This window comes from Nicotiana sylvestris, chromosome 4 (genome assembly GCF_000393655.2).
Source record: "Nicotiana sylvestris chromosome 4, ASM39365v2, whole genome shotgun sequence".
In the NCBI taxonomy this organism is placed as follows: domain Eukaryota; kingdom Viridiplantae; phylum Streptophyta; class Magnoliopsida; order Solanales; family Solanaceae; genus Nicotiana; species Nicotiana sylvestris.
Window position 1 is genome coordinate 31,339,073 of NC_091060.1, and position 9,146 is coordinate 31,348,218.

General features: G+C 32.2%; 1 non-coding gene across 1 annotated transcript; it reads left to right on the plus strand.

Annotated features, from left to right (window-relative positions):
* The first annotated feature begins 3,740 nt into the window (after positions 1 to 3,740).
* LOC138890976 (small nucleolar RNA Z159/U59) lies at positions 3,741 to 3,825 on the plus strand. Its single transcript, XR_011407338.1, has one exon. It is a non-coding gene; the product is annotated as a small nucleolar RNA Z159/U59 (small nucleolar RNA).
* The last annotated feature ends 5,321 nt before the right edge of the window (positions 3,826 to 9,146 follow it).

The window sequence follows — 9,146 nt, forward strand, 5'->3', positions numbered from 1 at the left end:
TCGAGTTGTAGGTCTCTACCTTTTTGTCAATGGCTTCTATTATTTTTTCGCCCGACTCAATTCTCTTTGTGAGGTCCTCGAGCATCTTTATAATAGCGGGGCCGGTTGCTCACCCGTTGTTGCTCGACCTTTCAGGGACTTGTTCGGTTTTCGGGGTCGTTTTCGGGGCCGCTGTACTTGGGGTTTTTTGTGGCTTTGCAGTTGAGCAATTGCCAACTGTTGTGCCTGTAACATTTTAAAAATAACGTGAAGTCTAACCTCTTATTCCTCTCAAGCTGGGGTTTTCTGAGCTTCTTGTTGGTCTTCTTGGTGTATGCTCCTGTTAGTGTGGGAGCTTATATCGACGTGTTGGGAATCGCATGAGACCACATCTGCGGGTATTAGCTCCGGTGCATCCTCAGGGTTTCGTGGTGGTACACCAATACCTGGAGCAGCTACGCCATTCTCTTCATGGTCCTCAAGACCGTTGTTTTCATATGCATTCACTGAGTTAGACATTTTGACCTGAAATCAAAGATTCTTGGACAAGAAAAAATGTGAAAGATAACTTGCGTTATGTAGTAAACCAGCAAGAAAACAATCACTATTATTTTTAGCCCTACGGTGGGCGCCAAATTGTTTACCTTGAAAATGGTAATTACAATTAGATTTAATTTTGTGGTTCTAAAAATACGTGATTTATTTTTATGCTAGCTGTTAGGCAATAGAGACTAGTAAATAAGATAAGGACTTGAAAACAATATGTTTTAGCAAACTGAGTGGCTGAGAATCGGGGCCTCGAGCCTGATTTTACGTGACCTCGAGGTCGAGCTCGATACTAAACTATGGGCAGTCGATGAAGGGCTAACAGTGTTGGGAGATTTGATGGAGGCTCTTTATGATCAATAATGAGCAACAAATGAAGAACAATTAATAAAACACAATAAATATAAATAGTGAAATCAAGAGAATATGTTTAAGTTAGAGAGCAGAGAATGTTCTTGTATTGAATGTTGTGAGTAATGATGTGTTACAAAATAACAAGGGTCTCCTTTATATACCAGGGGAATCCCAACATAGTACAAATGCATTTATTACAAAGATATATGGTTGGTACAGCCATTTAATGCCACAGTACGGGCTTGAACTAGCCTAATAGACTAAGTCAGTTTTAGTCACGTACCTTGGGAACTTCCCGTTAGTCTATCATAGCCGTTGATTTGCACTGCCTCGAGATCGAGCGTATGGAAGCCCTCAGAGTCGGGCCTCGAACCTGGCCTCGAGCCTTCCGAGAACGGGCTGCAAAATAACATAATGATCATAAAATCGGGCTCTTCGATTTTAGCCTTATACACCTTTGTCAACAAATTATATTGTGTAAATATAGTGAAATTAAAATATTTTATTTGATTATATATAAAATATTGAATTCTCCTAACATAAGAAAAACTCGTATAATGGTAAAGGTGGTCGAAAAGTTGCTTTTATCACAAGCTTGAATCCTTACTATGACATTTTATTATTATGAGATCTTAATAGTCGGCCAGATTTACTGCTTACTTTCCTAGTTTGTATACATAGATATACAAATTATCAAATATTATATATGAATTATATTTATTATATACATTCGCCAGTTATTTTTAGTTTAAGCAGTTGGTACGATTTAAAATAATTCTTTCATATAACTATTAAGCAAGATGGGCTAGCATGTTGCGAAGAGCCCAAACAAATGATCACTAATATTCTTATTTTTGGAGATCGCCCTTGCTGATACATGTAATGGGCCTAATTATGATGAAGAGCCCAAACAACTGATCAATGAAGCCCAAGCCCAAGTTGTCTAGGGCTCTATAATATCCTCCGTCCCCTTTCCCTTATAAATGCAATCACCTAACTCTTCTTAACTTCAATTTTCAACACAATAGACACCAGGTTAAGAGAAGTTCCCCTTTCTCTTTGTGTTACAAAGAAAAAAAGAAGTAATTTTTGTGTGACAAAGCCAAACTTAAATGATTACCGATAAATTTTACTTTTAAAAAATATATACTATTTCTTACCAAAGTCCAAACAACTAAGAAAATATTTTATTTGATTATATATAAAATATTGAATTCTCTTAACATAAGAAAAAAACTCGTATAGTGGTAAAAGGGATCCAAAAGTTGCTTTTATCACAAGCTTGAATTCTAACTATGACATTTTATTATTATGAGATCTTTAACAAGTAATCGGCCAGATTTACTGCTTACTTTCCTAGTTTGTATACATAGATATACAAATTATCTAATATTATATATGAATTATATCTATTATATACATTCGCCAGTTATTTTTAGTTTAAGTAATTGGTAGACGACTATTTAAGATAATTTTTTCATATAATTATTAAGTAAGATGGGCTAACATGTTCTGATGAGCACAAACAAATGATCACTAATGTTTTTATTTTTGGAGATCGCTGCTGATACATGTTGGTAACCAAGATGGGCCTAATTATGGTGAAGAGCCCAAACAACTGATTAATAAGGGGGAAGTGCACTGTTAGCCACTAATAACACATGTATTTACTTTTAAGCCATTGTTTAAAATGTCTTTAATCTTTAGTCACTGCTTTAATAAATTTTAACTGCCCGGACGAAAATACCCTTCTGCTCATGTCCCTAACTTTTGAACTTAACTTCAGGATTTCAGGACTACATGTCCTTAACTTTTGAACTTGGAACTCTAAGTTCAGGACTTCAAGACTACATGTCCTTAACGTTTGAACTTAACTTCAGGACTTCAGGACTACATGTCCTTAACTTTTGAACTTGTAACTGTAAGTTCAGGACCAAGTGTTCTTAACTTTTGAGCTTGTTATTCTAAGTTCAGGACCTATTGTCCTAAACTTTTGAGCTTGTTAGTCTAAGTTCAGGACTTCAGGACCTATTGTCCTTAATTTTTGAACTTGTAACTGTAAGTTCAGGACCTATTATCTTTAACTTTTGAACTTCTTAGCCTAAATTCAGGACCAATTTTTTTTTCTAGTACCGTATAAAAACTAATATTCTCATCAAGGACATGACAAAATGTGCCTTGTTAATTAAAACTCGACAGCAATATAATTATGTGTATGCGCACACAAGCTCTGAATTTTGCTTATATAAACAATAGCTTGGAGATAATCAATATAGTAAAGTTTGAATTCAAGAGACAACTAATTATCAACAACAAAAAAGAAGAGAAAAGTACTTTTTCTTGTCTTGAGAACTGAGAATTTCAACTTTGAGAAAAGCTTTCGAATTTTGTTGCCGACGACTAAGCCATCTGAACCGGAGTTTCGAGTTCATAGAGAAGCGAGGGTTTGAGAAGAAAAACAATGGAAGAAAGGGTAAAAATATCTTTTCATATTAATTTTAATAGAGTAGTGGCTATTTTTGCTCAACATTAGAATTGTTGGATAAAAAATAAATATCACTTTCAATAGTGGCTACCACACCCATTTTTACGACTGAAGCACAAGCCCAAAATGCCTAGGGCTCTATAATATCCGCCCTTATAAATGCGGTCACCACGTCAATCTTTCAATTCTCTTCTTAAATTTTAGCTTTCTTCTAATTATTTGAAGAGGCATATCTATGTAGTCTTTGTTCATAAGTATTTATTTTCCTATTACCTTTTTCCCTAATTTGTTTTGTGTTTAGTGCTATCTTTTCTCAAGTTGTTATTTTTTCTAATATTTGATTTTTGATACTCCTATTAAATAAAGATCTATCTTTGTCTCTGATGATGATAAAAAAATATAACTTTCGTTCTTCTGAGATTAATCATGCGGAAAGTTATGGAGACCTGAACTGAAGAGACAAATAGATTTTGATTCATACATCATTTCCTTTTAATTTCAATATTTTATTTGCAAAAAATAAAATCCCAATCTATTGGAAGTGGGCTTGTTCTTTTATTGAAATTAGTTTTTTGCTTGTTGAATTCGTTATGGTGATCTTATTTGTGTCTAATGATGATTATTGACACATTTACTGAGATTTTATCATGCTGAAAAATCTTTGGAGACCTGAACTGAATAAGATCAGTATTTCTCACGTTTTTCTGTCTTTTTTGGGTATTTGTTTAGGACTTACTTGTTCTTGTAATTTTCCGGTCCTTAATAATACTGAGTTTCAACTCCAATTAATTAATGCGATCCACATAGGAATTCAAACAGATAGTAAGTAAATTTTTTCACCCAAAAGCAAGTATTTTAAAACCTAAAATCCTAAAATCAAGAATGTTGTTTTGATTCAATTCTAGATCCAATTGATATCTTCTCATCGTATTTATTTAGTAACCTACATATAACTTTAGATTAAAAAATCCTAAAGTGTAGCTTCGACAAAATAGTTTTCTCTATTCTAGTAGTGAGATAATTAATTGTGGATATTGCACGTAGAAAGGGGTATTAATTATTAGGTTTATGTAGAATTTGGATGGTTTAATATCATTACTCGATCATGATTAAACTCGCAAATTTGTTCTTACCAGTTAGGTCAATAATATGTTTCAATTGAGAGTTATAATCGAACAAAAAATAGGGGTTAAATCAGATTTGCTCAGAAAAAAATAGCATATCAAAGCAAGAAACAAATACTAACAAAATTTAGGCCTTCAATTTCGTCAGAAGTTATCGTATTGTCACCAGCTAATGTCTAACAAACATTGCTTCAAATTCTTCAGAAATAGGATAAGTAGTTAAGTATATGCACAAAATTGGGTTGAAATAAAAGGAATTAAACGAAAATTTGTACACAAAATTAGGTATTTGTAGGAGCAGCATCAAATGACTTTGCTTCCTATGTTAATTTGCACCTAGAAAGTGGCATGAAATGGACAGATTGAGTGAAAATTGGATGGTTTGAAATCATCGTTGAATTATGACTAAATCAGCAAATGTGCTATTACTAGTTAGTTCAATAATATGTTTAAATTGAGTTATAATCGAACTAAAGTTAGAGAGTTAATTCAGTTTGTGTTAGAAGTAAAATCATTATAAAATCAAATAACACAAAATAAAATCATTATCAAATCAAAAAACAAATAATAAATAAAATGACACCTAATCTTTTGCTCATTTATGGGCTTTTCTTCCCTAACACTAAACTCTTGAGAAATGGGAAACAACACGGTGGTTCAATTTGTTTGCTTCTCTAGCTTCTACTTTCTATTTAAATGGTACAGGAGAGAATAAACACACAAGTATTAACTTTAGGTTGAAAATTCTTTTTTAGTCAAAGAAGCTGTAAAAATTGTGTCGCCCCCATTTAATCTATACCCATTTTTTAAAAACTTTTAACTTGTACCCACTTTTTAAACAACTTCAGCCCTCTTTTTCCTCCTCCTTCTCCTCCTCAAAATTATATCCCCCTCAACCTCTTTCTAAAGTCCGAAACAGTGTCTCCAAGCTCTATGATATCATTAGAGGTATTTGTGTATGAAAATCCAACACCAACAGAGGATTCCAAGAACAATAAGTTTGCAGATGGAAATATTAATATTAATATACACAATTATTAGTACTACGAAGAGACTTTGAAGATATTTGGTTACACAAGTGAAAGAGGCACAAGCTAAAGAAGTAATTGCTGCAGTTCGTTTTCAATTTTGTTTTGTATTTTAAATGTGAAGAGTATATCGGAAACAAATCTCTTTGTAATTAATCGTCTAATATCAGTAAAATGCTAAGATTTTTTTGTCGACCATGAAAAACACTTGGCTTGAAAAGAACAGGTAGCCTGCTAAAGTTTAATTCACTCTTTTTCTTCCCTGATAAATGTTATATTTTTATGTTATTGGTTTACAATTTGTTTAAGCTTTTCAAATTGATCTTATCATGATGAGGTATTGATGTACTAAGATTACTTTTCTGGGACGTTCTTGAATAATCAGCCTAGTATTACTCCTTCTAATGTTGATTAATTAGAGCACATATTTGGTTATATAAGGAAGATTATTTTCTTGATAGTATCATTATGAAGGGAAGAAGGCTCTAGAGCTGAAGTTCGCCAGTTACAAACACAAACTTCAGCTTTAGAGCTGAAGTTCGCCAGTTACAAAATAAAAACTTCAGCTCTTGAGCTGAAATTCTCCAGTTACAAAACAAAAACTTCAACTCAAGAGCTGAAGTTCGCCAGTTACAAAACAAAAACTTCAGCTCTAGAGCTGAAGTTCGCCAATTACAAAAACATTAAATTTGCTACTTCAGTCCCGTCTACTAGAATGCTGAAGTTTTGCGTGATTGCCTTTGCTACTTCAGCCCCGTATGCTGAAGTTACGCGAAAAAGTGGGTACGCTTGCAATTTTTTTTACAAAACGGGCACAAATTAAAACGTGACCTAAAAAGCTGGTATAGATACAAATGCCCCAAAGAAACTGTTATTACACTCAAAATATTGATCCAAAACCAATATATCAAAAATTCCTTTAAATTCAATATTTGCATATACTCATGATCGAATGAATAATTTCACACATTATAATTTAGTATTTGTAAATACTAAAAACTAAGTATTCCAATATTTATGCACTAATAGGTTAGTGTTTAGGGAAATTTTTATAATGCAATACAATTTAGAGTCTAATTACCATATATAACTTTAATTTGCCTAATTATCATTCGTACCTACGGTTTAATTGCTACGATACACCATTTACTGACTGTACTCATTCACGCAGCAAATACAATCAAGGCAAAATACAGAAATATAATTAAATAGAATGCTCTCATTGAGAGCCGAACTCAAGATTTCCGGTTACTAAACATGCGCTCTAACCAACTAAGTTGCAAGAGCTTGTTACTCTTTTGTTTCAGTTCAAAACAACTAATCTTTTCTTTTAGTGCTATACATGGATTTGCTATAAAATTCAAATATAGCTAAGAATGATAATTTTCTGAAACTATATCTACAAATGATAATTACATATATATATATATATATATATATATATATATATATATATATATATATATATATATATTTGCTGTGTCACGTAATTTTCGGTAATTTTACGGATCATTGCAAGTTGGGACAAAAAAGTGATTTGCAGGGGGCATTTGCATCTATACCCGCTTTTTGTGTCACATTTAACCTTGTGCCCGCTTTGCAAAAAAAAATTACAAACGTACCCACTTTTTCGCGTAACTTCAGCATACGGGGCTGAAGTAGCAAAGACAATCACGCAAAACTTCAGCATTCTAGTAAACGGGCCTGAAGTAGCAAGTGTGTTGAACCAAGTGTGCTGAAGTTTTTATTTGTAATTGCTGAACTTAAGCATAGTAGCTGAAGTTTTATTCTCTATTTGCTGAAGTTTTTGTTTGTAATTGCTGAACTTAAGTATATTAGCTGAAGTTTTGTTTTCTATTTGCTGAAGTTTTTGTTTGTAATTGCACTAAATGAGTTGAAGTTTTTTGTCCTGGATTCATTAGTTTTGCTATTAAGTTTTTTCAAAAACTTCATCAGAAACTGCTGAAGTTATTTAGTTCATTTATAAAAACTTCAGCACTAAATAAGTTGAAGTTTTTTTTGTCCTGGATAAGCTTTTTCAAAAACTTCAGCAGAAGATGCTGAAGTTATTTAGTTCATTTGTAAAAATTTCAGCACTAAAAACTGAAGTTTTTTTGTCCTAGATTCATTAGTTTTGTCGTAAAGCTTTTTCAAAAACTTCAGCAGAAGATGCTGAAGTTATTTAGTTCATTTGTAAAAACTTCAGCATTATATAAGCTGAAATTTTTGAAAAAGCTTTCTAACATACTAGATAAATAATCAGATTGCCAACAGTATCTAAATCATAAATTTTGGAAATAATAAACGTGAAAAGAATATAATTATCATGAAAAGAATCACTAAGTGTGACCTTAAACTTCCCAGGAAATATTCACAAATTATTATCTACTAACTTACATATTTATTTATAATTTATTTTTAAATAATCTGATAAACCTTATGACAATCATCCCATGAATTAAAGTTTCATAGCAGCACCAACAGCAGCAGAAGAAAAAAGAAGAAGAAAACGAAGGAGGAGAAGGAGGAGGAGAAAGGGGGTTGAAGTTGTTTAAAAAATGGGTACAAGTTAAAATTTATAAAAAAATGAGTATAAGTTAAATAGGGACGACCAAATAAAGCGCCCGGTACAATTTTTACGATTTGCAGTGCCACCCGTGAATGGGCTTCTTTTGGTGCCTCTCGTGAGGACAGTCAAAATCACGCTTCAGAAAAACATACGCTAATGATGAAGCGTATGATGAAGGTTATGCACCAAAAGAACCAAATGATGAAGCCAAAAATTGTTAGAATTGATTGTGAAGGTAATTAATTAGGTAAATTAAGTGGAAACAACCAAAAGAATGTCCCAAAAAAGGTCTTACATTACAATTTCAAATGCACCAAGTTGTCACGAATTCTTAAAGTCTAGTGGTATTAGTGAATTAAATACAATAATTGTGCCTATAAGCAATTTTTTTTTTTTAAAAAAAAAAAAAGTGCGCGAGTTTGGGAAATATGCACGGATGGATAATTAGTGGTTCACCTGATAGAACAGGGGCAGCTTTGAGTGTTGACCTAAACTTCATGAATTATTCTTGGATTTTGATTTTTCTCCAATTTAGCTGCTTTTCTTTCAATGATATCGGTTTCATTATGTTTGACAATATTATTTTTCAATATATTTCACGTGATTTTAAAAAAGCAATATGCAATATTATGCAAGAGTAGCGTAGCCATTCACATAAAGTTATTGACAATCTTTTTTTCTGATATATTTCAAAAAATATATACGTTTTATACTAAAAATTCGTTAGTTTTAGTGTTCTCATTTTACCTAAACTCGTAATATTGTAAGCAACTATGATATATAGTATATTTTTATTTATATGTCAAACTTCTTAACTCCTTGTTCGATCTAACACTTTTCTGTTTGTGTAAAATAAAATTTGAGAAAATGACAAAACTGATTCCTTATGTTTGGATATAGGTTTACCACGGTGAATATATATATATATATGAGTAGTTTTGAAACTCTATATTTGCCAAAAGTGAGTACATTAAAAGGACTATTTTAAATTTACCTCCAATATAAGGATTATTTTGTCATATTTTCTCAAATGAAGTGCACAAGAGCAACATAGAGTGTGG